Raw genomic sequence first — 27,713 nt, forward strand, 5'->3', positions numbered from 1 at the left:
ACCTGTCCTTCAGTGGGAGGAACGTCAAGACATTTGGGGTTTAAAACCACCGCCACATATAAAATGAATATACAAAAATCAATTGTATTTCTATCTACTACCAATGGACAATCTAAATATAAAATTAAGAACATCATTCATTCACAATAGCATTTTTTAAAAAAGAAAGTATTTAGGAATAAATTTAACAAAAGAAATAAAAGAACTGTATATAGAAAATTATAAAATCCTGTAAAGAAATTAAAGAAGACCTAAATTAAAGGAGATCTAAGTAAATGTTCATGAATTGGAAGACAAAATTTTTAAGATGGCAAGTTTCCTCAAATTGCCCTCAAGAGTCTTACCAAATCTCTATCAAAATCTCAGCAGGCTTTCTTTTTCTTTCATTTGTGTGTGTGTGTGTGTGTGTGTGTGTGTGTTTTTTGTAGAAATTGGCCAGCTGACCCTAAAATTTATATGGAAATCAAAATAGCCTAGAATAGCCAAAACAAGAACAAAGTTGGAGGATTACGCTACTAGATTTCAAATTTTGCTATAAAACCACAGTAATCAAGACAGCATTGTGTTAGTATAAAGACAGATGTATCGATCAATGGAACAGAACAGAAAATCCAGAAATAAAACCACCTATGTATGATTAATTGACTTGCAACAAAGTGCCAAGACAATTTAATAAGGAAAGGAGAGTCTTCTCAGCAAATAATGCTGGGACCATTGGATATATCTATATTTTTAAAAAATTAGATTCTTACCTTAGACCATATGAAAAATTAAATATAAGCATTAAATATAAGATCTAAATATAAGAGTTAAAACTATACGACTTCTAGAAAAAATAAAAAACAGGAGAAAATCCATGAGACTTGGAGGTAAGCAAAGATTTCTAAAATATGATACCAACACATGATCCATAATAGAAAAAACTGATAAATTGGACTTCATTTAAATTTAAAACTTTTGCACTTCAAAAGACTATTAAGAAAATGAGGAGATAAGCCTCAGGCTGGGAGAAAATGCTTATAAATTATATATGTGATAAAAGACTTGTCTTGAGAATATACATATAAAGAACTTTAATAACTCAATAATAAAACAAACAACCCAATTAAGAGAAAAATATTTGAATAAACACTAAATCAAAGATATATGCACGACTAATAGGCCCATGGAAAGAAACTTGGTATCATTAGTCATTAGGGAAATGCAAATTAAAGACACTCCTACTTACGCAGTTGAATGGCTCTAATGAAAATGATAGACAGTAACAAATGCTGGAGAGGAAAGTGGAGAAACTGAAACCCTTACGCATTGCTGCTGAGACTATAAAATGGTAGTCACTTTGGAAAACAGTGTGGCGGTTTCTTAAAAAGTTAAGCACACACTTAACATATGACTCCTAGGTATCTACCCAAGAGAAATAAAAACATATATCCACATAAAGACTTACATGCAAATGTTCATAGCAGTATTATTTGAAAGGCCCAAATTGGGAAGCAACCCTAAAGTCCGTGATCTGGTGAGTGGATAAATAAAATGTGGTATAGCCATATGTGAGAATACTACCTGGCAATAAAAAGGAATGATGTACTAACACCTGAAACAAACTACCTACAAACATTTTGCTAAGTTACGGAAAACGGATACAAAAGGTGATTTATGGCATGATTCCATTTGCACAAAATTTCTAGAAAAAGCAAAACTATAGAGAGAGAAAGTAGATCAGTAGTTTCCTGGGGCCAAGAGTGGGAACGAGGATTGACTGAAACAGACACGAGGAAACTTTTTGGAATGATGGAAATGTTCTAAAACTAGATTGTGGTGATGGCACCACACTGTATAAATTTACTAAAACTCATCTGACTGCACTTCCAATGAATGACGTTTATAGAATGTAAATTATACCTCAATACAGCTGATTTTTCTAAAAAAGCCACAGCAAAGTGCCACAGGAAGAGGCATGGGATACCCTGAGGGGTAAGGCTGGCTATGGAGAGGCAGAGCGCTGGACTCAGACTCTGGGGACAGTCAGACCCCCAGGAAAAAAACCGACTCCCAGCCCAGAAAGCCCCTTAATCAAAGCCTGACCCCTAGGTCCTCTGGAGCCCCAGGGCCCTGGACAACTAACTCAGAGCCTCTTTACCAGCCTCCCACCATTCCCTTCCGGACATCTGCCATTATTCCCTCAGCTGTGTGGGGTCTTGCTGGCCTCACATGCTACGCTGGCACCTTTACCACCAGTGCTGTGTGGCCAGCTCCTATCCCCCAGGAGAGGCTGAGGAAGCGTGGTGGGCCCCTGGACAAGTCCTTTAACTTCCTAGGCCTTAGTTTCCTCATCTGCCAGCATAGTAATAGCTGCCTGCCTCTCGGGGGGAGGTGGAGAGGGTGATCTGATCACTTTGGGGAGTAAGTGAGATAGTGTGTGAAGAACTTGTTGGTCGTGAAGTAAATGTGGTGGGAAATTAAACCACTGAGCCGTGGGGCATCCTGGGACACAGGAGACAGAATGAATCCAAGTCGCACCCAAACTCTGTGTCCCCATCCCCCAGTTCCCAGATGTTTGAGTGAGGGAGGAAACGCTTTGGAGAACCCCATCCAATTTCTACCTCATTCTGGGTCCCTTCGAGCACAACCTAGAGGGCTAGTAGCCCAAATTGGGCTTGGCCCCCTTTAGCCCCAGGGACTTACTACTTTCCTAGGCAGCCTTGCCTCTTTGAATAACTGAAGTGGGACATGTCATCTCTCGTGACCTCCCCGAGCAACTTGGGGCCAAGAGGTCTAGGGAGCATCTGACGTGCCAGGTCCCAGAAGTGGTCTGAAAATTCGGATTCTAGGTTTGTGCTGATGCCCTAGCATGTGTATTTTGACGAAGCCACCCAGATATATGTAGTGCAACCACACAGAGACTGAGAAGTCCTTTCCGGGACAGGGGGTCTCACAGAGCGGCCTGTGGACCAGCACCATCCACCTAACCAGGAACTTGTTAGAACTGCATATGTGGCCCCACGCCACGCCCCCTGACAGACTGGAATCTGGGACCCGCGAGCTCAGGTTTACCCAGCCCTGCCGCTAAGTGATTCTGATGTGTGCTAAAATGTGAGAATCAAGGTGTCGTAGAAAACCTGATCTGAAAACTAGATTTAACCTGAGCACGGGATGCAAGGTACTGAATCTCCCTCAGTGAACCTCCCAGTTCCCCTCAGTAGCTCTTAATTTGAAAGCCACCAATCGTGATGATTTGGGGAACCGTTTCAGTGTCCCCACAAGGAAAAACAACCATTGGATTAAACAAAAACCCAGCCTGAATCTTTCTCTCCCTAAGAGAGGTGATGGGGGAAAGGGGGGCGATGGCAGCCCATCAGCCCAAGGAGACACACGCGGTGACAAAACATCAAGGTGGAGCAGGTGGGCCTAGTGTTTGCCCTACACCTGTCAGGCTCTGCCCGGCAAGCCAGCAGTGCTCAGGGCCAGGCCACCCAGCCAGTGGGGGGTGACGGGTGGCCATTGTTCCTGTCCAGCTTCCAGCAGGCACAGCCATCCTGAATAATGACACCGGGGTCTGACAGCCTCTGAGGAAACTTTTTGTCTCACAGCCACGGCCAATGCCCATAATTGATATAGATTGCAGGGCTGCCACCCTCGCCCTGGCTGGCAATTAGTGCTCGTGTTGCCGGCTGTCAAGAACTCCTGACGGTTGGGGGGAGTGAGGGCTTGTCAAGTTGCTGGGCCCACGTGGCTCATTATGCCAGGGGCATGGACTCCCCTGCCCCCAGACCCCTTTGATCCTGTGAGATGGAGAGGGCAGGTGAGCTGCCTTGTCATTTCCACTCTCTCTTTAAGAAGGTGGACGAAGGCCACTAGTGACAGCTTCCCCATTCCCTTCCCCTCTGGAGTTCCTGAGTCCTGCATGGAGTGACCAATGGGAAGGTCTCTGGCCGGGCTCGGGTTGAGCCAGAGCAGAGTGGCTATAAGGGCAGATGGCCTGGGAGGTTGTGGCCTTGGACCCTCCCAGCCTGCGGGGTGGGACTGGTCAGTGCTCTGTGGCCTTTGGCAAGTCGTTTGTCAGAAAACTGGAGAGGAAGACCAGATCAGAATTATCCAAGATACTGGTCACACCCATTAATGGATCATAAAACTAATTTCATGGATCAAGACAGAGCTTTTAAAACTGAGAAAACAATGGAATGGAATGGAATGGAATGAATAGAATAGAATAGAATAGAATAGAATAGAATAGAATAGAATAGAATAGAATAGAATAGAATAGAATAGAGTAGAGTAGAGTAGAGTAGAGTAGAGTAGAGTAGAGTAGAGTAGAATAGAATAGAATAGAATAGAATCTCAAACATGCATTAAGGATAAATATTACTTCCTAAACATTTTATGACTGTCTCACATGTCTGTGCATAGAGGGGTGCCATGTAAGACGGTTTCCTACTATGGGCCCAGTTTGCCCGTGGGGTGAGCCTGTAGCCTAGAATGTGCACTGAACACGCCATCTGTTTTTAGTGCCTAGAGGAGGCAAGGTAAAGGAGAGGCCCAGACCTGGGTTTCAGGGACCATCAAGTTTCATGGAAGTAAAAAGCGAATGAGCAGGAGAGGAGGTCACGTGAGACCCCAAAGGCCAGCAGAGTCGCATTCATTTCCTGCGGTTCCCACCTGCCCACCCTTGCCGGGTGCCTGGCACAGAGGGCCCCTGGACGCGTCATAAGTGTCTGACACTCGGGACTGACGTGAGGGAGGAACAGCTTGGAACAGCCTTCATCAGCTGTTGTCTGCGTGCTGGCCTCCCTGCTGCTTCCTCCTGAGCCCACCCAGCCTACGCATTTGGAGAGGAACGTGTCTAAACAGAGAACACAACATCACATGTGATGTAGTGCATGGGCACTAGAACTTTACAGTACAAGACGCTCTATCAAAATCATGCTGTTTGACATACGTGCAACACACCCCAAAATCCATGTGCAGTAAGAATATCAGGAACCTTTACCAGTTGGGGCCACATTCAAAAATGATCATTAACGGACCATCCTCTTGCAATTTTTCGGTTTACAAAGGTCTTTCTTGCACATTCCTCCCTTCGAGATCAGCACCCCCATCCCATTTACAGCTGATGAAATGAAAGCTCAGAGAAGTGCAGGAGCCTGCCCAAGGTCACACAGCCAGGAAGCAGTCAGCTGGGAGGCTGCCCAGCCCTGCCTGGGCTCCTGGTCCATCCCTTTCCCCTCCCTCCATCCACCAAGACTCCCACTCCCTGGTCAGCGTGTGGTCTGAGAGTGTCATTCCTCCCCTTTCAGACAAGTGCAGCTTTTTGGGAAAATCCTTGTTGAGCTAAGTCAGGTTCAACTGGGTCCAATAAAGGCGTTATATTTTTCTTTTTGCTATTAAATCATATTTTATTCAAAAGGCCAAAGCTCCACAAATCACCACTAAAGCAGCCTGCCCCATGCTGCTAGGCCTGTATCCACCAGCCTTCCTTCACTGGAATATGCAGATGGCCCTGCCCCACCTCCCCTCCCCCTGCTTTACATAGTGAGGATATATCGTAGCTTATGACTATTATATTGTATCTGTCTTAAAAGCCAGCCCCTCTTTGCAGACACAGACACTCCCCAGCTCACATTTATCAGTTTTATTCCTTTAATGATTCAAACTTGTGCTGTGATGTGCTACTCGGAACGGAGGATTTTATGGATTTAACAGTTTTATTAATTTAAGAGGTTTCCACTGAGCGCCAGAATGGCTCAGTGTGACAAAGAAGGTATCATAAATGAATTGATTTGTCATGTATCAGAATGCGATCCAGCAGTGATTTCATTATTGGAGTTATTTTCCTCCAATTATCTGCAAACTTAAAATGCTAAAGAGCAGCCCCCTGGCCCCCACCCCCAGCAGCAGCCAGCCTGGTTCAGTTGAGCAGGAAATAAATGCAAATCAATGGCCTAACTTTGCCACTATGTGTGGAGGCCGCCCGTGCCTCCCTTCTCCCCTCAACCCTGAGAAAACAAAACCACGGGATGAGGTCTGTGTGATGCCTGTGGGCAGAGTTGCCTGCAACCCCATGTGCTGCGTCCAGGGGACCACATCTCCTCCTCAGGGGGTCCTGAGGCTTGGGGGGTCCTTGGCACCCATCCCATTCCCATGTGTGGTACACAGACCGGCCAGGAGAATGGCATCTGGCCACAGCCTCTCCTGGTTGTCCAGACTTTTAGACATGGGTAGGGTGTGCGTGGAGTGAGCGCTGGACACGAGCCTGGCTGGGGCGCTAGTCCTGCCTCTGTCCATGCTTCTTCTGTGGCCTCGGCAGCTCCAGACCCTAATACTCATTCCACGGTGTCCCAAATGTGACTGCACATTCTCATATCGGGGCTGTCATACAGATGTTCTTTCTCCTCAGCCTAGAAGATTCCTGTTGAATCTCCCCCCATGCCCTCCCTCATCCTCTCACACCCCAGCCCAGCTACCTGCTTCACCATCTTCCCCTCCAGCCTGAAGCCCAGGCCACGCTCCCACACACCCCTGAGCTCCCAGCTCCGGGCCCTTCCCCAGCCTGCCTTAGTCCAGCCCACTGAAGTCTTCTTCCTGCCCAGGGACTTCTGCTCCCAGCCCTGTTTCCTCATCAGCAAGATGCGGGTTTAAAAGAAACTCTAAGTTCCCAATCAGAGCTAACACCCCTGATTCTACAAGGTCTTCCAGCACCTCACCTGCTGCTGAACTAGTTTATTCTGCAAACAGCTACCATGTTTCAGGTACCCACCCAGGGCTGAGGAGAGAAAGTGATGAATCAGATGGCCTCTTGTTCAAACAGACATATGACATGGGGCCGCAAACCAAAAGGGCTGAGTGCCCTCACTGGGCCACTCAACCCCCGTAGACACTCAGACAGGGTGGGCCTGGGGGCTCTGGTTGTCCCTGCCGGTCCACTGCCCTGGTTCTGTGCTCCTCTCACCTCAGTCTCTCTCTGATAGGCATGGGACCGTCCAGGCTTGCCATGGACCCACACAGGAAGGGAACAGTAGGGCTCAAGGTGACAGTGGGAGTTGGGGGCTGGTTACCATGCCAGAATTCATCCCAAGCAAACTGGCTCCTACTTTTTTCCCTGGCAAAGACCCAAGCCTATTCCAATTCACTTGGTTTTAAGAGGAGGGGAAAGCAGCAAGAACCACCATGTGTGACAGGCCTATTGAGCTCCAGGAAGGTGCCAGGCCCTTCCCATGTCCTCTGACAAGATTCTACAGGTGAAGAAAAGATGGCCTACAAAGATGAAGTGACCTGCCCAAGGCCACCCAGGTGACCCAGCCCAGGTCTAGAGGGGCGACTCCAAAGCCCTCCAAAGAGGCTGCCCCTTGCCCCTCCACACTGTCCACAAGCTCACAGCCCTCAGTATATGCTCAGGAATGAATTCAAAGGCTGCAGGAGAAGCCGAGAGAGGGGTACAGTGCGCTGCAGACCATGCAGGGGTACAGGGGCTCCAGGCCAGACCCAGCTCAGTGCCACGCTCGTTGTCTGCTTCTGAGTGGGTCCTGCCCTCACTTCATCTGTCCAGCGGGCTGAGGTTGCTGCACGGAGTAGGAACTTCTTGAGCAAGTGGAGGAGAAAGTCATTGCTAGGCTGCAAAGTGCTGTGCCAGAGAGTCAGGGTGATTGAGGGGGTCAGCAGCCTGCGAGTCCAGAAGGAGCTCTGGGGGCCTTCCTCCACGTCACCAGAGTGCACTCCAGGAGCTCCCTTGCCTCCCCTTCCACCCTCTGGTGAGTGAGGACACCAGGCCTTTGCAGTCCTTACGAGGGGGAAGGTGACTCCTCACATCTGGTGTTTATCAGGGAAGCTGTGATCCCCGCAGCTTCTGTGTCTCTCCCAAGAGCCAAGAGGAAATCAGAGAATGGCAGCCTGGGGGACAGGGGGTGCCTCAAAGGGCAGTATGCGGGCATTCCAGAAGCATTACCAGCTAAGCTGACAGCCCCAAGGGAGAGGAGCAGAAACCCTAAAGCAGGTCTGATCATCCTGCCCGGGCGAGCAGGGACCCCAGAGCTAGTCGAGGGCCTGTCAACCCACACAAGCCCTACAATGAGGCCCTGAACAGAACTGCTAAAGGGTCCTGGAAAGCAGCTGGAGGTCTCCATTCTAAAACCCCCCAGTCCCTGCTGGCAGTGGGGGCCGAGACCCAGAGGGGACAAATGCAAGAGCCATGAGCAGGGACCAGGTCTTCTGGATCCCAGTGCAGAGATCCAGAATCCAGAATCCTGAGACCGAGGTCTCTCCACCACCTCTGTAAGGTCCATCTTCCCTTTCAAGAGCTCCTCCAAAGAGGCCAGCTGCCCAGGGTCTCAGAGTGAGCACCTCAAATGGCAGGGAGCTCACTACTCCACAGGTAGTCCATTCCGTTTTCCTCCAGCTCAGGCAGAAAGTTCTTTACACATGTTCGTATGCGTGGGAACACACTTACTCCTCACACACATGCGCACACACAGTTGAATGCCACAGTCCTGCACATGTGTGCACATCAGTCAGGCCCCGGTGTGCACCCAGACCAGGTGCCCATGCAGACCCTCCCTTTGCCTGCCCACCCCTGTTCTGGAATGCCCGAGACCCCATCAGGCCGTGGGCAGTGCCTGACAGATGAGCTGACACCTTTGAAACATGGGGGAAATGGCCAGAGTGAAGGTGAAGCGTGATTTCTCCCTTCTATCTCAAGTGCTTCATTACCTCCCTGACCTCTGATGGCTAATAAAGGTGTCTAATTCGTGTGGCACTAAAATAGCCTCCTAATGTGCACAGGACTATCTCCTCAAATTAACACTGTGACAAGTAATGAGGGTCTCCATTAGCTGATATCTGCATGTGGAAATTCTCATTTTCCCAGAGTGGCTAATGGCTCTGAAAGTCCCCCGTCAGGGAGCCTGCTTTCCTGGGCTCCAGACACACAGAAGGTTGAAAGGCACTAGAACTTGTCACCAGGCTACTATAGACAAACAACTGCCACCCAGCCACTCAGGATAATAACTTTGACCAAGAACCACCGGCAATTCTGCCCCAAGACTGGCAGGACAAGCAGGAGGGCCCAGGGTGTCCCTGAGCTAACCTGGGTGAGGGCATACAAATGTATCTATGGTGGGAACCAGGTGAGGTGTCATGGGTGTTCCCAGGAGGTCGTAACTCACTTAGCCCAGGGGAAGTCCATGAAGGCTTCTCCGAGGAGGTGATAGGTCACGGCCATGCCTGTTCCTTCAGTGTTTGCATGAACAAGATTGGTAAATTGAATGGGGATATGACGTGAACCTCCATCTTTACATTCTTTGATGGTGGTACTAATTTCTGGAATTCCCCCTAAGATTCATTATTGCATTTGATTTATGATTTGGGGCACAGCCAAGCCCTCCAGGCCAGAGTATCTTCCTCCCCACTATGCATAGACACACATGCACTTGTCACACTCTGAACCTCACCAAGTGCTACTAGACTTCCAACAGGCAAGGCATGGAAGGGGCTGAAGTAGCCAAAATCATTCAAGTAACTTCCTTCCCCTTCACCCTGACCTCCACCCTGAACATTCTTCGTTCCCACTTACATCTTCTTCCTTTCCTTCAGGTAGTCACCTCCTCCAGGAAGCCTTCCCTGGTTGAGGTACTCCTACAGTATGTTCCCACAGCCCCTGAACTGCCCCATCAGAGCACCTTCCCCCATGGGAATTTCTAGTCTGGCTATTTATCTGTCTCCCTATCAGACGGCAAGCTGTGTGATCGCAGGAGCCAAGCCTTTCAATGTCATCTCCTGCACCCACATCTATGGTTGTACATAGCTCACCAGATGCCTATGTAACTTTAGCTCCATTATCCTATTTGATCCTCCAACTGTCTTAGGAGGCAGAACGGTTATTACTAAGATTCCCATTTCACAGATGGAAAGACTGAGGTCCTCAAAAGAGGAAGCGGCTGCCCAGCATCATGTTATTGGTAAAAACTGGGAGCTGAAGGATTCCCAGTTGATGAACAGGCACCTTCATCAGTGCTGTCTGGTTCTTTCCTGGGGCCCCTGGCACCCCTGGAGTTAAGGGTTGGGTTTGAGATGACTTACCATGCAGAGGGATTGATTCATCTCAAATCATTATGCTGCATCAGACCTGTTTTCTGAACAAACATTAAACGTCAGTGCCCCAGCTTCCCAGGCATGGAATATCCTGTGCCCAGACCTACCTTTGCAGAGGGTTTTAAAAATAGAGTGCAGACCCCTCCTCTCTCAGCTACGAACTTATTGGTGATCTCCTCAGGCCCCTGGGGAGAGAACCATGGTCCCTTCACCAGCCTGCAGGATGCTCTCTCACTCCCTGAGGGCCAGCCCTCCGGTGGCCATTTTATCTCCTGTCTGTGTGCCAGTTTCCGTCAATACCTGCCTCTTACAAACAGAGCTATCGCCCATGCACATGCAGCTCCCATGCACAGGGGCTTCCTCTCTGGGGCATCCCGGGGCTGCTTATCTAGGCTCAGCAAATCCAACCCTGCATCCCCTTTCCTGTGTGGACATTGGCCCACTAGCCAGCGGTATTTCCCAGAATGTCCACACTGCACAACCTGTGGAAGAGCCCCACAGTTCTGCTTCCTCTCAGAAATCCCAAGGCACAGGGGGATGGAGGGTATGGCGGGGTGGGGTGGGGAGTACCTCAGGGAAGGTCCTCTGCTGCTGTTATCCCAGAGCACCTTTCATGTGTGGTCTATGACATGGACTCTCAATCATCCTTTATCCCCCAGCTTAGTTGTCACTTCCTCCAGGAAGCCTTCTCTGATTACCACGCTGGCCCCCAGCCAAATGAGTTTTCTAGTTCAAAGACATGACTCAGGATTTGTGTCCAGGGTGGCCAGGCACAAAAGACCCCATTAGACATGTTCAGGCATTTGGACTTGATCTTGAGGTTTATGGAAGCCACTGAGGGAGGGATTGAAAGTTAGGAAGGAGGATTAGTTCAGTTGTGCCTTAGAGAGATCCCTCAGTCTGAAAGGTGGAGAAGCGATCAGAGGGAAGAGCAATGGGTAGCAGAGAAGCATCCAGTAGATGATGGCAGTGACCCAGCAGGCCAGGGGTGGTGCTGGCAATAAGGTACAGGGCAGCAGGGGGTGGGGGGAGGGGAAGGAAGCACAAGGAGGCAGGACCTCCCAGTGGCTGATGAGATGAGGTTATTTGGGAGACAAGAAGAATCCAGCAGGTCCCCCATGATCTGGTCTGGGGACGTAAGCGGGTAGCAGGTTGTCACTAAGCTGGCACACCCAGTGTGAGGTGAGACTTCCCTGAGATGACTGTGAAAACTATGTGTAAACCACACATTCCTGCTCAAACAGTATTCCCTTGGCTTTTTGTTAAAGGTTCCCACTGTGTACAAAGTTTAACTAACAATTCCCAGGTCAGCGTCCAGAGCCTCTGTGCCCACAGGTCCCTCTAATGACCCCCGTAATGCTGCCTGAGTCCCGACTTCTCCCCTCTTCCTCCTTGAAGGAGGCTGACCTCCCACCTCAGGGGTTTCCTCTGCTTCCTCCCACCAGACCCCCTGTGGGCACAGAGCTGCAGTGGTCACCAAGTCCTTTGTCATTCACGGGTCATCTCAGCGGCACAGCCAGTTGCCTGTGGGGAACGCCACACCCATTTCACCCACCTAGATTGGAGAGGCCTGGCTCAGCGCATGGGCCGGGACTGACACCCAGGTCTCCAGGAAGCTGGTCCAGGACTCTCCCTGTAGCTGCATCCTTGGGGCAGGGTAACATAGGGCTGAGAAGGAGCTCGGGGCCAGGCCACAGACGCTCAAACACAGCTTTGCAACTTACTTGCTGATGCTGCCAGTGAGTTACTCACTCACGGAGAAGTAATTCACTCTATCCTTTCTGTGCCTCAGTTTCCTCACCTTTAATAAAGGGTTGGTAACAATCGCAGCTACTCCTCTAGTGGGCTCGAGGAACAAATGAGTGGCCCTGGGAAACCGCTGAGCCTGCTTCCTGCCCTGTAGTAGGTCTTCAGGGAATTGCAACAATGGCTTCTGTTAAAATGTCTATGGTGCCCAGAATCCCTCCCTGGCCTGGGTGAAGGGAAATAGCCAATCCCTAAGTCCAACCCACATTCAAGGGGAGGGGAATTAGGCTGCACTTTTAAAGGGAAGGGTGTCAAAGAATAATGGGTACATTTAAAAAGTCTAACATTTGTCACCTATATGGGATGAAATGGAAACCAATTGTTATTAGCCATGTTGACAGCTGGGTTGAGCACACAAGCTGGCCTCACCCCAAAGTCCTTGCTCTTAAGGACCATCGCATGGTACACAATAGGCCATGTTCGTGAGATCACACACTTTCTCTCTCCAAGGCCAGCAGCAGGAACCTCTGCCATTCCAGCATCGCTGTACTGGGACCTCAAGGGAACCCAATCGGCTTCCTCTAGGGCCCGCTGGAGGCCATCCCTGCTGTCTGCTTGCTGAGTGCTCCACTCTGAGTCTGAGAGGCGGCCTTGCCCACCCAGCTGCCCAGTGGTGGCGCAGGATGACACACTTCCCATTCAAGGGTGCACGCTGGCCCTTATCACGGAGAGTGATGTCTGCGGCAGTGAGCAGCAGATCCTGCTGGCCTGCTCAGCACTCTGAGGCACGCGGGGCAGCAACAACAGACAGAGATTGCACTTCACCGTTTCACATGTCTGGGCAGCCAGGCAGCAGCAGAATGAAACCAGAAAGGAGGGAGATGGCCCGTGTCCTTGACCAGGTGCTGAATAGATGCACCAGGCTTCGGGGGCGGGGGGGACCTAAGAGGGAGGAAACGGCTGCCTTGTCATAAATGGGATTGATTGACCAGAGATTTGTCATTCCCACCCGGGTCAGTGGAGTGGCCTTGGCTGGCCCTGCTTTCCAGAGGAAGGGTGCCCTTGGAGACTTCAATTCACCAAGGTTCAATTAGCTAATAAGTTGTGCTAGGGTGGGAGGAGGCAGGAGAGTTTTTTGCCAATTATGATGCCAGAAGAGAAGGCTTCAGAAACCCAAAAAGGCCTGAACTTGACCCTTGTCCACAGGAGGGAGAAGGAACTAGAGAAGACTATGCGTTGACTTTGGACTCAGATGGAGCTGAGTTTAAGTGACTTCCTTGGGCAAGTCCCTTCCCCTCACCAAGTCTGCTCCCCATCTGTCAAGTGTAAGGTACAACCCCATGTATTGAGAGCCTGCTAAATGCCACCTATCTTATTTAACTTATTTCATCAGAGGAATCATCCTAGGAGGCAACTACTACTATTATCATCAGCATGTTACAGATGAGGAAACTCAGGTCCAGAGAATTAAAGAACTCTTTCCACTGTGAGTTGCATGCCAGGAATCAAACAGAGGCAGCCAGCTCGTATCTCAACCCTCGGCCACTCCACGTGCCTGGTGAGCAACTAAGCTTGAATAAGAGCTAAGAAGTGAAAGGCTATCGGACACGCAGGGCTAAGGGAGCAGACAGGAAGAGCTGTCGGGATCTCCCACTCCAAAAAGTCCCCCCAGTGCCTGGCCAGGGTCATGGTCACAGGGTGGACAGCTTCAGAGAGTAACGGGAGAAGCAGGCAGCTCCACCCAGACTGGCACACCAACCCCTGCCCCTGCCCAGGCAGGAACCCTGGGCCTCATTCCTGAGGGGTCCCACCCGCCTCCCAGTAACTTTTGCTCCCATCCTCCAGCCACCTGGGACCCCACCCCTTAAATCATTACTCCAGATCATTAAATTGGAAGTCCGTAATGTGGACACTCCCTCAGACAGCATTTATCTGGAAAGTCATAAAATCACACCACAGACGGTAATTAACGATTAGAGATGTTTATCCCTCAGCTGTCTCTGGCCTGTGGGAGTCTGTCATGGGGACAGAGGCCAGCTTCCCTCCCCAGAGTGGAGGTGGGTGGCTGCTGCTGCTGGGTTCTCACCATCAGAGCTGTGCCAATAGTGAAGTAAAGGTCACCTCTGCAGCCCCTCACTGGATCCTAGGTGGCTCACCCAGCCACCTTCCCAACAAAGCCATGCAGGCTGGCTTCTAACATCTGATAATTCCTCCTCCATGCCTGTGTATGAGCTGTGCCCCTCACCAAGAATATCATCCTGTTCATCCCTCAAAGCTCACTACCTCCAGGGAGCCCTCCCTGATCACTCTGCGTACGAAGCTGCTCCCTCTCAGACTTTTGGGACTCACCTCCTCTGACATTCACCTGGACATGTGGACATCCCAGTGTGTGTCTTGTAGCTGCACCTCAATCACTCGAGCAGGCTGGATGCTCTCACAGGGTACAAATTCACTTGTCTCCCAGCGTCTGCCCCTCCATTCTCCCATTCCTAGCACAGAACTCTGTACCCAGTAAGTCCTCGAAAATGAACCATGATACAGGGTTAGAGCTGCCAGAGGAAACCCTTCTCGGTTCCTACACAACACTGCACGCATGGACACTGTACACCGCTCTGAGGAGCAGGCCCAGGTGGCCCACACACGGCCAAGGACCCACGTAGAGCAGCTTGGAAAACGGCCACCTGGACTAGACGTCAGGGGCGTCCAATGACCTGACAGTGCTTTGGGTGTTGGAGCCAGGATTCAGACACCATCTTCAGGCACCTAGTCTGGCTTCCCAGGAAGTGCAGTGGCCCACCTGAGGTCACCAAGAGAAGGCTGGAGAGGATCCTGGGCTCCAGGATGTGGGCTGGCTGTCCCATCAATACCTTATGTCACCCCAGGCATGTCTCTGAACCCCTGTGCCTCGGGGGGAAGGTGATGAATGGAGTATAAATCCACCAATGCACGGGCAAGGTCTGAGTTGAGTAGCCAGGCCGAAGCATCCATCTAACCAAAAACCAGAAGGATCTGGGTTGGGAGAAGGCTCTGGGGACCAAGTGGGCCTCTCCTTCCTCCTTGGACAGAGGCGCCAACACATACGCTGCCCCTTCTCATCCAGCCTGCGTGGCTTCCTGCAGGCTGTGGCTCCCTTGGTACTCTCATAGAGGAGGTAAAGGCCAGGCCAGCTCGCCAGGCCCCTGGCCTCCTGGCGCTGGCATTCACCCACTCAGGCCCACTGCTTCCGCAGGCTGAGCCAACTGCCAGGGCAGCAGCCAGTTTGACTCACGAGTGTTCTTATCTATTCCAAGCAGCCAGCACCCATCCACCCACACACCACAGAGAGCCTCCCCTCTGACCTGAGTCACTGAGGCCCAAGTATTAGGTCATCTAGTCCAGCCTTCCTAGAGACTTGCTTCAAGATGCTCTGTGTGGGTGAAGTGGGCCCAGCTCTCCACAAAGCTACTATGTAGCAGAGCTGGTCTTGGAGACCAAGACCCCACAACATGTTAGAGGTTCATACGAGGCCTTTGAGAGCAAACAAGGCAAGGTGACTAAAGTGTGTGTGCGTTTGCATGTGTGTTTTATGAGCACAGAGAGAGATGGGTAAAGACACAGCCCAGGCCATTAGCATCACTTGCTCTGCCAAGTGAGAATTACGGAGGGTGGTAACTACTGGCATTTGCTTTATAGACCCTACACTCTGTGCTGGTCACAGTGAGGATGCATTTCTTTATCCTCCTTCAATAATTAAATCAATTATTGAAGTAAAGAAGCATTAGGAAAAGAAAAACTGTTAAACTTTGCTTAACCCAGCATTTCCTAAACTTATTTGATGATGAATTGTTTGTGTCCTGTCTAGAAAAGTCCCCTGGAGTTGGGAATGTGCCTGGAACATACTTTGGAGGAAGATGAACTTGTCTAGTTTCTAACAGATGGGACCACGGGCCCTTCTGACGGCGATAGCCATGCAGAGGAAGGGGCTTGCAGAATCCAGACATGTTAATATCAGGGCTGGGCTGGAGCCTCAGCTCCCGCAGCGCCAGCCACACCCTGCTGCTCTGCCCTGTTCCTTCTCTGAGTTGGGGTGAGCTGTGAGCAGGGGTGGTGAAGGGGCCGCAGTAGTGACAGGTCTGGTAGGGATGGAGTGACAGGGCCTCAGAGGAATGGGTCAGAGCCAGTGCTGGGAAGTGGTGGGCACAAGCCTTTCTGGAAGGAGAACTGAAAATCTGGTAGGGCTGGACAGCCCGTGACATCCTGCAGTCAAGGACCAAATCCCCACTCCAGACCCTTCCAGCTCTATGCCCCTGAGCAGGTTGTTTAATCCCTCTGGGCATGAGATAGGGGCCAGATGGGAGGACCTCTAAGGTCCCTCCAGCCCAGAATCCCAGCATTTTGAGCTTTGCAATGATCACTATAGGTACAACCCTGCGAATTATCACCCCTAAGTTACAGATGACGTAACTGAGACCCTGAAAGAGTAATTGACTTCTTGGAGGTCAACAGAGAAAATGTGGAGTCCAAGACTGCCATCAGGACAGTTTTCCACAGACGGGGCCAACTCCCAGGGCAGCAACCAACTTGTTGCCCATTTGCTGCCCGGGTTCCCCATCTATAACAGAAGAGGCTGGACTGGACGACCTCTGGGACCCCGCAGATCCATCCTTTGGATGGAACAAGGTCTCCATGAGATACTCTTATCCCACCATGCCCTCCAGCAGCCTCTACTCCTTTATGGGAGGTGGGTGTGTGGATGATATACTAGGGGAAGGAGGGACAGGAGTAAAGAGAACGTGAAAGGGGCACTTATTGTGTACCAGCCACTATTCTAGGAGCTTTTCACAGATTAACTCATTCAGTCCTCAGAACAAGCTTATGAGGCCTAAATCATTGACCCATTTTACAGACAAGAAAACTGACATCCAAAGAGATCAAGTAGCATACTCAAGGTCATGGGATGGCCTAGGCACATTATCAAGGAGCGGGTGGAAATCCCATCTGGGTACCAAGTTTGCCTCCATTCAGGGTCTGTTGAGTGTCAGGGTAGTGCCCAGGTCAGGAAAGGCAGAACCCTCTCCCTATGGGGCTACAGGGGGTCTTGCTGCCCTCGCATCACCAGGAAGGAGGCACCTGCTAGCCTGAGAGAAAAGCTGGGCCTGAACTGCTTTGTCTAGTGGCCACTGGGCCGGGAAGCTGCTCTGTCCACTGCTGTCCCCATCACTCCAGTTCTACAGCCCCCACTAGAGCCACACACTCCAAAGAGGTTTGTTCCCTGATGCCGCGTGTGGAATATTTGTCAGCTCTTGACACTAATATTATTTAAGGCCCAAAGTTTAATGTAAGGCTTCCTTTTAGCGAGATTGTCTCATTTAATAAAACTCCCTGTGTCTGTTCCCCCAAGGTAATCACGTTGATGATAACGCATTCCGCACACTCTGATTTGATCTGGGAATAGAATTATCACAAAGTCTTGCTTTGTTGTCAGATCAGTGTTTTTATTTTTTTTCCTCTATAATAAATAAACAGAAAGCCTTCCAGGTGAAAGGCAGTGTTCTGCTCACCTGGGGCCTTCAGGCACTGGCCTCCTTACTGGGTCCCACCTAGTCCTCAGGAGTCATTCATTCATTCATTTGCTTATTCATTCATTCATTCTTTCATTGATTCAGTCAACAAACATTTCCCCAAGGTCAGTATCCTGAGCTGTACCCAGGCTCTGAGCTGGGACTTGGGGTGACTGAGACAGAAAAGGTCTGTCCTCAAGGAACAGATGGCTTCATGGAATGGCCTTCGTCTTCCTGCAAGGGCTCCCCACCCTAAGGTGGTACCAGTATGGCAGCCAAGAGAAAATTTAGACACTCACAAAAACAGAGGCAACGCTGAGAGGAGACCTGGGCTCAAGGGGGACCCTGTCCCTGCACTGCTGTGGCCTAACGCAAGTCACCTGACTCGTTTGAGTCTGTTTATTCATGGAAGGGAAGGACAGAATGAGTGCATGAGCTCAGGGTCAGACAGAACTGGGTTCAAATTCCAGTTCTGCCTGCTGCTAATTGTGTGACCAAGTCACTTTACGCTGCGGTGTGGAGCCACCATCTGAGACATGACCTTCTTCACAGAAATGTTGTGGGCAGGGCCAGGGTTAGAGGGGTAACTGTTAGAGAGGAGCTCACCCCAGGGGCCACCCTACACTTGCACGGCCCTTAGAGGGAGGCCTCCCAAAATGTTGTGCACTCTTCAGAAGGAGGAAGAGTAAATGAGATGATACAGGACGAGTGCCCAGCTCGTGGTAAATGCTCAGTAAACTCTTGCTGTTGTCATGATTGTCGCCATCATCATCATCATCGATATTACTCACCAAGCGAGACACAAAAGGCGTTTAAGACTCCAGGGGCCTAGACTCATGGGTGTGCAAGTGGTGCTGCTTTGGGAATTCTCGTTCGCATGCTGTGACTGAGTGTATCCAGCTGTGACCTACTGACCCAGTGCATGTGAGCAGGTGGGAGGGAATGTCACTCACCCCTTGGTGCCGTCTGTCGCTGAGATAGTTGACTCAGGGAAGGCCAGGCGTCTAGTGGGCCCCAGAGAGCCTCACAAACTCAGGATGCGTGAACAAGGTCACCAGGCCAGTAGCTGGGCCCAGCAGGCACAGAGAGGGTGCTTGAGGGCTCCAGGGGGGACTGGGCTCCGCAGGCTGGCTGGGCCTGCTGAGCAATGAGCAACTCCTGACTGCATATCACTAGTGGTACCCTGGGAAAGGACACAAGCATGCAGCCAGGAGTTCTGGGTTCAAATCCTGCCTCCGCCAGACGCTCACTGTGGGCTTTGTGGCACTCTGAGCCTCAGGTTCCCCTCATGATGTCTGGCGTATCACTGACGGTCCTGGCAGGAAATGGTCGCTCGAGAGGGTGACTGAAGAGAGTTTAATAAAGGGACTTTTAAAAAGCATGGGAGCTATTACCACCCCAGGGCTGAAAATGGAAGGGAAGGGAGTGATTCCAGAACCCTCATGGGGAAGACGACAAACCCACAGGAGTCGTGGCATTTGGTACAGGAACACAATCATTACTGACCCACAGTCCAGCAGGGAGAAAGCCAGGAAATGTTTGTTGATTGAACCAGTGAGTAAGTGAATGAATGAGTCTGATCTGCTGATTCATCTTGTGGCAGATCACATTTTCCAAATGACTGTTTCAATATCTCCTGTCCCACACACTCTTCTTACACTGGGACCTCACACTCCTTGAATCTGAGCACAGTTGTCATTACAGCAGAAGTGACACTGTGCAACATCTATTAGGCTATAAAATGCGATGCAGCTTCCACCTGGCTCCCTTTGGAATGCTCACCCTCTGAAGCTGGCCGCCATGCCATGAGGAAATCCAAGCAGACACAGGGAGAGGCCATATCCAGGTGTTCCAGCGACTGTCGCACTGAGCTCCCAGCCCATAGTCAGCATTACCTGTCACACCTGTGAGTGAGTGAGCCTTTGGATGATTCTGTCTCCAGCCTTCGAGGCTTCCAGCCTGAGGTTCCGGACGCCCTGGGGCAGAGACAAGCTAGCCCTGCTGTGTGCTTTCCAAATTCCTGACCCATGGAATCGATAAACCTAATAAGTGGGTGGGTGTTTTAGGCCCCAATGTTTGAAGTAGTTAGTTATGCAAATTGTTTGCTTCAGTCCCTAGGGCCCACCCTGCCAGAGCACAGAGCAGGATGGAGAAAGGAGGAGGATGAATATGAAGGGAAACTGGAGAACATCCAGCAGCACAGAGGAACGCATAGGGTCATACTTTTAGGCCCCAGGACCTGATGGGTCCTCCAACCGGGTGACAGAATCTAAAAACCCATTCTTATATGAAGGGGAGTCCCAGTAACCTGCGCCATCATCCCAGCTGTCTGAATAGCCTTTTGCATCTCCTGCCTGTCTTCCCCACGCCCAGCCCTGACCGGGCCCTGCCGACACCGCCCCAAAACCAGCGCACCCCTCTTACCTGGTCACTCCCTGCCTTCTAAGCCAGCACTGCCCCATCCCCAGAGCACTCCAACAAACTCCTCGGCCAGTGGAAGCTCTGCACACTCTGGCCTGGCAGGGGAAAGAACAGGGGTGACAGAGGGTGCCTGGAAGTTCTGGCCTTCTCACTCTGCCCTACACACACCAGCACATGCCCTCCCCTCACCTGGAATTCCCTCCCCACCCCACGTCCAATACTATAATGCGTCTAGCATGACACCTTCAAACAATTAACCCACCGCTATACACTGCATGCTTGTGTCCCCTTAAACTTCGCATGTCAGGCTCTAATCCCCAATGCCATGATATTTGGAGGTAGGATCTTTGGAAGGTGATAAGGTCATGAAAGTGCAGTCCACGTGATAGGATTAGTGCCTTTATAATAAGAAACAGGAGAGACATGACCTCTGTCCCCGCCTGTGAGGATAGAGGGAGAAGGCTGCCATCTGCAAACCAGGAAGCAGGCCCTCACCAGACACCGAATAGCCAGCTCCCTGATCTCGGACTCCCAGCCTCCAGAGCTGTGAGAAATAAGGATTTGTTGCTTAGGCACCCAGTCTGTGGTGTTTGTCACAGTCATCTGAGCTGACTAAGACAGCCACCATCACTACCGCCCTCCCCCTTCCTGGAACCCCATCCAAAGATACACGTGATTGTAGTTTTCCAATGTCAATAGGAGATTTTGAGGGCAGCATCTGAGTAGGAGAGCTAGTATATGTAAGATTTGTCTCTGCAGAAGTCTAGAAGCATCTGCTCTCAACCCCACGTGTGCCACGTGTGCCCCCCTGTGTGTCAGCAGTCCTGCTCAGGGCTCACAGCTGTATGCCCAGAAGTCATCACCAACGCCATGAAGCCCCGGCCTCACCTGTCCACCCACAGCATGCCTGATGCTCCCCTAGCCCGAAACTCGCCATGTCACAACTAATAGCTTCCTGAACCACAGCTGCCGTGGGAGCAGCCTTCCTACCCTTCCCAGTAAAACAACATTCACACTTGTATTGTGGTCACTGTTAATAACCATGTTGCATTGCCTTATTCGATCCTCACAACAACGCTACGAGGAAGGTTCTAGCATGCGTCCCACTTCACGTATGGAACCAGCTCAGAGAGGGGCGGTGACTTGCCCACGGTCACCAAGGCAGTGAGGACCAGAGCTGAGACTCAGAGCCAGTCTGGCTGACTCTGTGGTTGCTGCTCCCCCGCCCCCTCTCCTCGCCCCTCCTGATGGCTCCTTACCCCTCCGGCTTCAGCACAGAGCACAGGGCTGAGGACGGAGCTGAGCACAGAGCAGCACTTGATAAATATTTGTGGAACTGAACAAAACCTCAACAAATTCTCATTGCACGAATAAAGCTCTGATACCAGATAGAAACCAACCACCTCAGTGATTTCCAATTCAAACACCGCTATCCGCTCTGTGCATTCTGATGCGCTGATGTCTTTTGTTTTTTTGGAGTGGTTTTGTTCCGTTCAGCGTCAAGTCAGAGAGAGGAGGTACACGGAGTCCCCTCAGGAATCGTTTCTGCTCAACATTTCAGATGTGAGATGGGGAAACATTCTAGAACAATTAGGTTCTGGTTATCACAACACCAGGGACTCGGGTCCCATTTAACAAATGACAAACTCAGGCCCCAGAGTCAAGGGACACGTTTGAGGTCACTCAGATTGGGAGTGATGTCCAGCAGTCTTGAGACCCTGGAGGGGGCTGGCAATTCGCAGGCTCCCACTACTTCCAAAGTGACCAGCTTTCGACCCCACGGCCTTGTAAGAAGGCCAGAGGGAGCAGCTCTAGGGGAAATGGGTGGCAGCCTCACTTGGTTAGAGGGCCAGGCTCTGAATTCTGGCCGAGACCTAACAGAAGCTTCCCCGAGGCAGATCATCAGAGGATGTGGACTGAGTCTCCTAGAACCATGCAGCTTTGCGGAGGACAGGGAAAGATCTTGGTTCTCAGAGGACGGTGGCTCTCAGAGCGCTCTCCTTGCCGGGAAGCGAGTGACTGGAGACCTCACCCCAGTCTCCACTGGAGTGTCAGGCCCCCACCTCTGAGACAGGAGGAGGTGTGATAGAGTGGACCCAGCCCCAGGCTTCCTGTGTGACCTTGGGTAAATCACATCTTTCTGAACCTCAGTTTCCCCATTTGTCAAATGGAGCACATACTACTCTCCATCGTTACAGCTAGGGGTAAATGTGCATCTCCACAGATGAAATGATGACATGTTTTATGATTAGCTCCCCAACCCCTGGTCCTGACTTAAGCTACCCAAGGCCTATTCTCAAGGCCTAGAGGTCAGTCACCTTGGCCTCAGTGAGCAAAAGGCCAGCCTGCATGACCAAGTGTGGTTGCACATGGCAACTGGAATCAGCCTGCATCCAAGGGACAAGGTCAAATCTCAGCTGAGCAGAGGCCACACCAGTTTCTCAGGAGCAGTATTAAGCCTCAACACAGAAGGGGGGTGAGGCAGGGGGTCGGGAACCACATAGATGAGTCGGTCAGGAAGACATCAGCTGGACAGTGGGGCCAACCGCTCAGGAGGAAGGCTCTGAACAAGACCCGTTCTTGTCAGCAAATGGCCACCCAGGACAGGGTGTGGCGGGCCACAGCCCACAGAACATGGACCAGGCCGCCAGAGGTCTGTGTGGCCGAGCCTAGAGGAAGACAGGCCTATGTGGCCAAAGCAAAGCCAGCATCAGCACTCGTCACCTTATAGTTGAATCCTGTTCGGCCTGGGAATAGTGTGCTCAGAAGTACTGTGTGTATGCACTCAGTTGTATCTCGCCTTGTTCCAAGGAAAAGAATTTAAAACACACAAATCCATAAGGAATTTATAAGGATATCTAAAGTACAACAATAAAACATAAATTTGAAATTGATAGGAAAGTAAGAAGCAAAACAAGGGAAAAGGACATTAAATAAATCAGAAATATGGCTAAGTCAAAAATGAAGACTATAAAGTTTTAATGTTATTTCAAAGGACCCAAATTTAGATGTGAGCTTCCTGGTAGCCAGTGCAAAAGGGAAAACCTGGTTAGTTACAGGATGTCCATGTAATAAAAAATGAATATTTAAAGCCCAATAGTTAGGAAAACCATAACTGCTTCTATTTGTATAGCAGGAATATTTTCCTGGCGGTCTTCATTATAAAATTCTCAGAATAGACACAAAGACAAATCTCATGGAGCCATTTTCTGGGGAGTGACATCATACAAACAGACAATTCAATAAAAGCAGTCTTAAAGGGACCAAAATACCATGCTGGGGAAGTCATTCTGGCTTAAGGCACAGGCAAACAAGGATGGGATATTTTAAGCAAGGAGCATTATTGCTATTACTGCTAATAGCATTCACTATTTGTTTATTTATCTGAAACTCATTCGTGCAACCTGCATTTACTAAGCACCTAATTAGTGCCAGCATTATATGGGGCATTGAAGAAGCAGTGGTGAACAGGACAGACATGCACCCTGGTCTCCCAGGCCTTCTGGTCTTGGAGGGAAACTGTAAGTGAACAGTCAGTTACAGACCACAGTGTAACAAGGGTTCTGACAGGGTGCCCAGAGCACTATGGGAGGCCTGAGGAAAAGCCTGAAACTGCATATCAGGGAAGGCTGCCTGGAGGAAGTGAGGCTTAAGGTAGGCCTATAGGATGAGCAAAGTTGGCATGAGAGAGATCTGGCAGGAGACATAGCTGTGGCTGGACCTCCAGAAGTCAGGATGCTGAAGAACCCATCGCTGCCCAGAGCTGCCACTGGGAATGGCCTTACAAGGGGCCTCAGAGGTCAGGCCTGGTTGGGTTGGGCCCATCACCTAGCCACCCTGTCAGGACCAACCTCAGGGAAACTGCAAGTGTGGCCGAGCTGGGAGTAAATGTCGCAGCACCCTCTCTGGGTCCTTTCAGCTCCTGGGTAGTACCCGTTCCGTTTTTCTCAGGGCTTGGCCCTGCTGCCCCAGACTCAGGATGTAGGGTCCTCTTGGGGTGTTCACTGCCAGGACAGACTCAGCTTGCAGAGGAGAAGCAGGCAGTGCTATGGGCAAGCCACCTCAGATATGAAAACCAACTTGATTGTTTCAAAGCCAAAAGATCCTTTGACATCAGCCAACCCAACTCCCTCATCTTACAGAGGGGGAAACTGAGGCCCAGAAATGGGAAGGGAGTTATTCAAAGCCACACAGGTGAAGACTCCAGAAGTCCAGAGGCATAAAAGAGCAGAAGTAAGGAGAAAACCAGACAAGTCAGCCAGGAGCCCTAGGGGGGAACAGGGAGGAAAACTCGAGAAGAGCCTCCACGAGAATAGTAGAAAGAGCCCTTATCTCAGACCCTGGGCGTGGGCCACATGCTACAGTGTCACCAAATGTTCAATGGCAGTAATACTGACCTGCCCCACAGGGTTACCGGGGGAACTAGAGAGTACCTTGCAAGCTGTAAAGTCCTGTGCACATGGAGATGGCACAAGGGCCCAGAAAGAGGGTGACTTTGGGATAATAATAATAATGGGCCCCACTGATCGGAGCTCTCGCTGTGTGCAAGGCACTGCTCTGACAATAAACCTCTGTGATAGGTATCTAACACCCCCATCTCACAGACCGAAAACACTGGGTTAAGTAGCAGTCCTGCCTTATTCGAGGGGATACCTTCCACGACCCTCGGTGGATGCGGAAACCGTGGATAGTACCAAATCCTACATATACTATGTTTTTTTCCTACACCAACACACTTATGATAAAGTTTAATTTATAAACTAGGCACAATAGTGAGATTAACAACAATAACTAATCATAAAAGAGAACAATTATAACAATATACTGTCATAAAAGTTATGTGAATGGCTTTGAGGCCATTATTAAGTAAAATACCGGTTACCTGAACACCAGCCCTGCAATACCACAGCAGTGGATCTGATAACTGAGACGGCTACTAAGTGACTAACTGGCGGGGAACGTATATAACGTGGATACACTCGACAAAGGGATGATTCACGTCCCAGGCGGGATGGAGCAGCATGGCATGAGATTTCATCACACAACTCAGAAAGACGCACAATTGAAAACTTATGAACTGTTTGTTTCTGGAATTTTCCATTTAATATTTTCAGAAAGCGGTTGACTGCAGGTGACTAAAGCTTTAGAAAACGAAACCACAGACAAGGGGAGACCACTGTAACTTGCCAAGATCTCACAGCTAACCAGAGGTGGGTCGGGAATCAGCATTCTTAATCATACGCAAGAAGGCCTGAGGCAGACCCAGATTTGGGGGGCTCAGCTCTGAGAAGGGAGTGGGCAGAGGAAGCCAAGCAGATAGAACCCCCAGAAGACGCAGAGGCCCCCAGTCTCCTAGGGGCCCAGCCAGCCTCCTAGGGGCCCATGGGGAAAATGGTCTGGGTGAGACCCCTGAGATGACCACATGGTCTGCCCTGGTTGGCGTAGCTGTCCTGGTTATCCATTGCTGCATAACACATCACCCCAAAATTGTACTCTGCTCCCAGATTCTGTGGGTCAGGGTTTCAGACAGACCGTAGAAGGAATCACTTGTCTCTGCTCTGCAAAATCGGAGGCCCCAGATGGGAAAACTCAAACAGCTGGGGAGGCTGGACGTCTGGGCTTAGCTGGGATGCCTGAGCAGAGTGCCTGGACATGGCCTGTCCACGTGGCGTGGGCTCCCTCGCAGCATGGCAGCCCCCGTCTAGTGGTTTTTCTTACTTCTTACCTGGTGGCTCAGGGATCCAAGCACAAGTGTTCCACAAACAGAACGGAAGCTGCATGGTCTTGACTGACTTTGCGTGACTTCCACCATTCTCTGTGGGGTGAAGTGATCACAAATCTGTCCAGATTCAAGGGGAGGGGACATAGACCTCATGTCTCAATGGAAGGAGTGTTAAAGAATGCACGGACATGTTTTCAAACCACCACACTTGCCCTGAGTGGCCCAGCAGCCTGGTAGGAGAACACCGCAGGAGCCAGCCCTCCACGGCAGGCACAGAGGCTGAAGTAAGTCAGTCAGTCAGGACAGACCCACCTGGGCCTCCTCTACCTGTGCGCCTGGCCTCCTGCAGCCCACCTCTGACTTGAACATCTTCCCCTAGAATGATCAAGAGGTTGGACCAGGCGCTCACAAAGACAGACCTCTGATTTCACCTCTGCCACAGTAAGACGACCGTAAGCGAGTCGTGTGACATCCCAGGGCCTCGGGCTCCTCACCTGCATAAAGGTAGATGTTTCCTCCCTCCCAGCTTTCTGGGAAAGAACAAAAGAGAACATATGTGAGACCCAGACACCCAGTAGGCTCCCAGTGAATGCTGGTTTCCTTCCAGGGAGAAAGGGGTGGGGCAGGGTGCCACATGCAGGGAGAGGATCTGAGGGCCTGACTCACCGGGTTCTCTCCCGGGGACTTAACCAGAGCAGCGTGTCTGCACTTGAAACTGCGGCAGGCACCTCTCGAGCCTGTGGCTCCCGGCTCTAATTACAGCTTTCTGGACACATTTCCTGTTTGGGAGCTGGCAGGGTCCTCTCAGAGGAGCCACAGATAATGAGCACCTGGCTCCAGAGCCTCCACCCATGGGGGCACTGACCCCAGAACAGGCCCGAGCAGGCCCACCTCAGAGGGCAGAAGGCCCTCGAAGTCTCAATACACACGTGCACACACATACTCACACACACGCGTGCATGCACGACCACCACCATGGTCACAGGATTTCCCAGTCTCTGCTTGTACAACAACTCCAGTGACAGGGAGCTCACCACCTCACAGGCAGCGTGCTAACCTCCTGGACAGTACAGGTGGTGAGAAGCACGTCCCAAATCAGCCTGCCCTTCAAGTTCTAGCTCGCAATCCCTAGCTCCACCAAGAATAGGCAACATGAAACAGAAGAAAGGACGTGGCCTCGGGGGTCAGAAGGAACTGAGTTCAAATTCCGACTCTACCATTTTCAGATTCTACAGACTTGATCAAGTCCCTCCCCTTCTTTGAGCCCCAGTTTCCCCAACTGGAGAGTGAGAATAATACTACCTGGGATGAATGGAGGCTGGAAGGTGAAATACCACAGTACATGTGAAAATGCTTGGCACACATTAGATGCCAGATAAGATGCCCTTCCCTCTTAGACACTTTGCGTTAGGGTAGGTTTTTTAGGCTTGGAGACCAGAGGCATGTTCAGATTAAAACAAGTGACTGTTCTGCTGAACCACTGAGACGCCTGAAGAATCAAGGAGCTGTCTCCTCAGCTACACAGCAGAACCTCATGGAAGGCTGGGGCTCAAGCTTTCTCACTTCAATGACTAGGTGCACTGAATGTCTACTAAATGAAGACTGGATGGATGGATGGATGGATGGATGGATGGATGGATGGATGGATGGATGACTGAAAAGACAGTTTGAACAATTTTCTAAGTCTAACCAGCAAGCACCCACTCCCTTCTAATTCCAGCCCAACTAAATGTCATGTTTTTGTTGAGAAAGTGTTATTTTTTTTTTAACTTTTATAAGCCCATCAGAAGAGGGCTTATAAAACACAGATTCCTGGGTCCCCCTCCGGAGATGTTGACAATGCAGGTCTGGGGTAGGGCCTAGAGTCTGCATTTCTCACCAGCTCCCTGTGCTGCTTCTGCCGCTGTTCCAGAGGCCACACTTGGAGAAGTTCTGGAGTAAAGCAGAACAGCTGACTTACAGCACCCATTAGAAAACAGGCCCGTGGCCAATATGGGTCACCTGGCCTGGGGAACCTCAGCGGCAGGGAGAAGGAAGGTGCCTCTCCCAGCCCTGGGATGAGAAGGGTACCACCTCCACCTCCCACCTCTTCAAATTTCCTGCTCCCCATCTTCCCTCCCATACTTGGAGCAGCCAGCCTGGGCTCTTACAAGCCAAGGTGGCTTCATTAGATCCGAAGATAGCACCTCCCTGCAGGGTTTTGG

Source organism: Rhinolophus sinicus, linkage group LG07 (assembly GCF_036562045.2).
Source record: "Rhinolophus sinicus isolate RSC01 linkage group LG07, ASM3656204v1, whole genome shotgun sequence".
Taxonomy (NCBI): domain Eukaryota; kingdom Metazoa; phylum Chordata; class Mammalia; order Chiroptera; family Rhinolophidae; genus Rhinolophus; species Rhinolophus sinicus.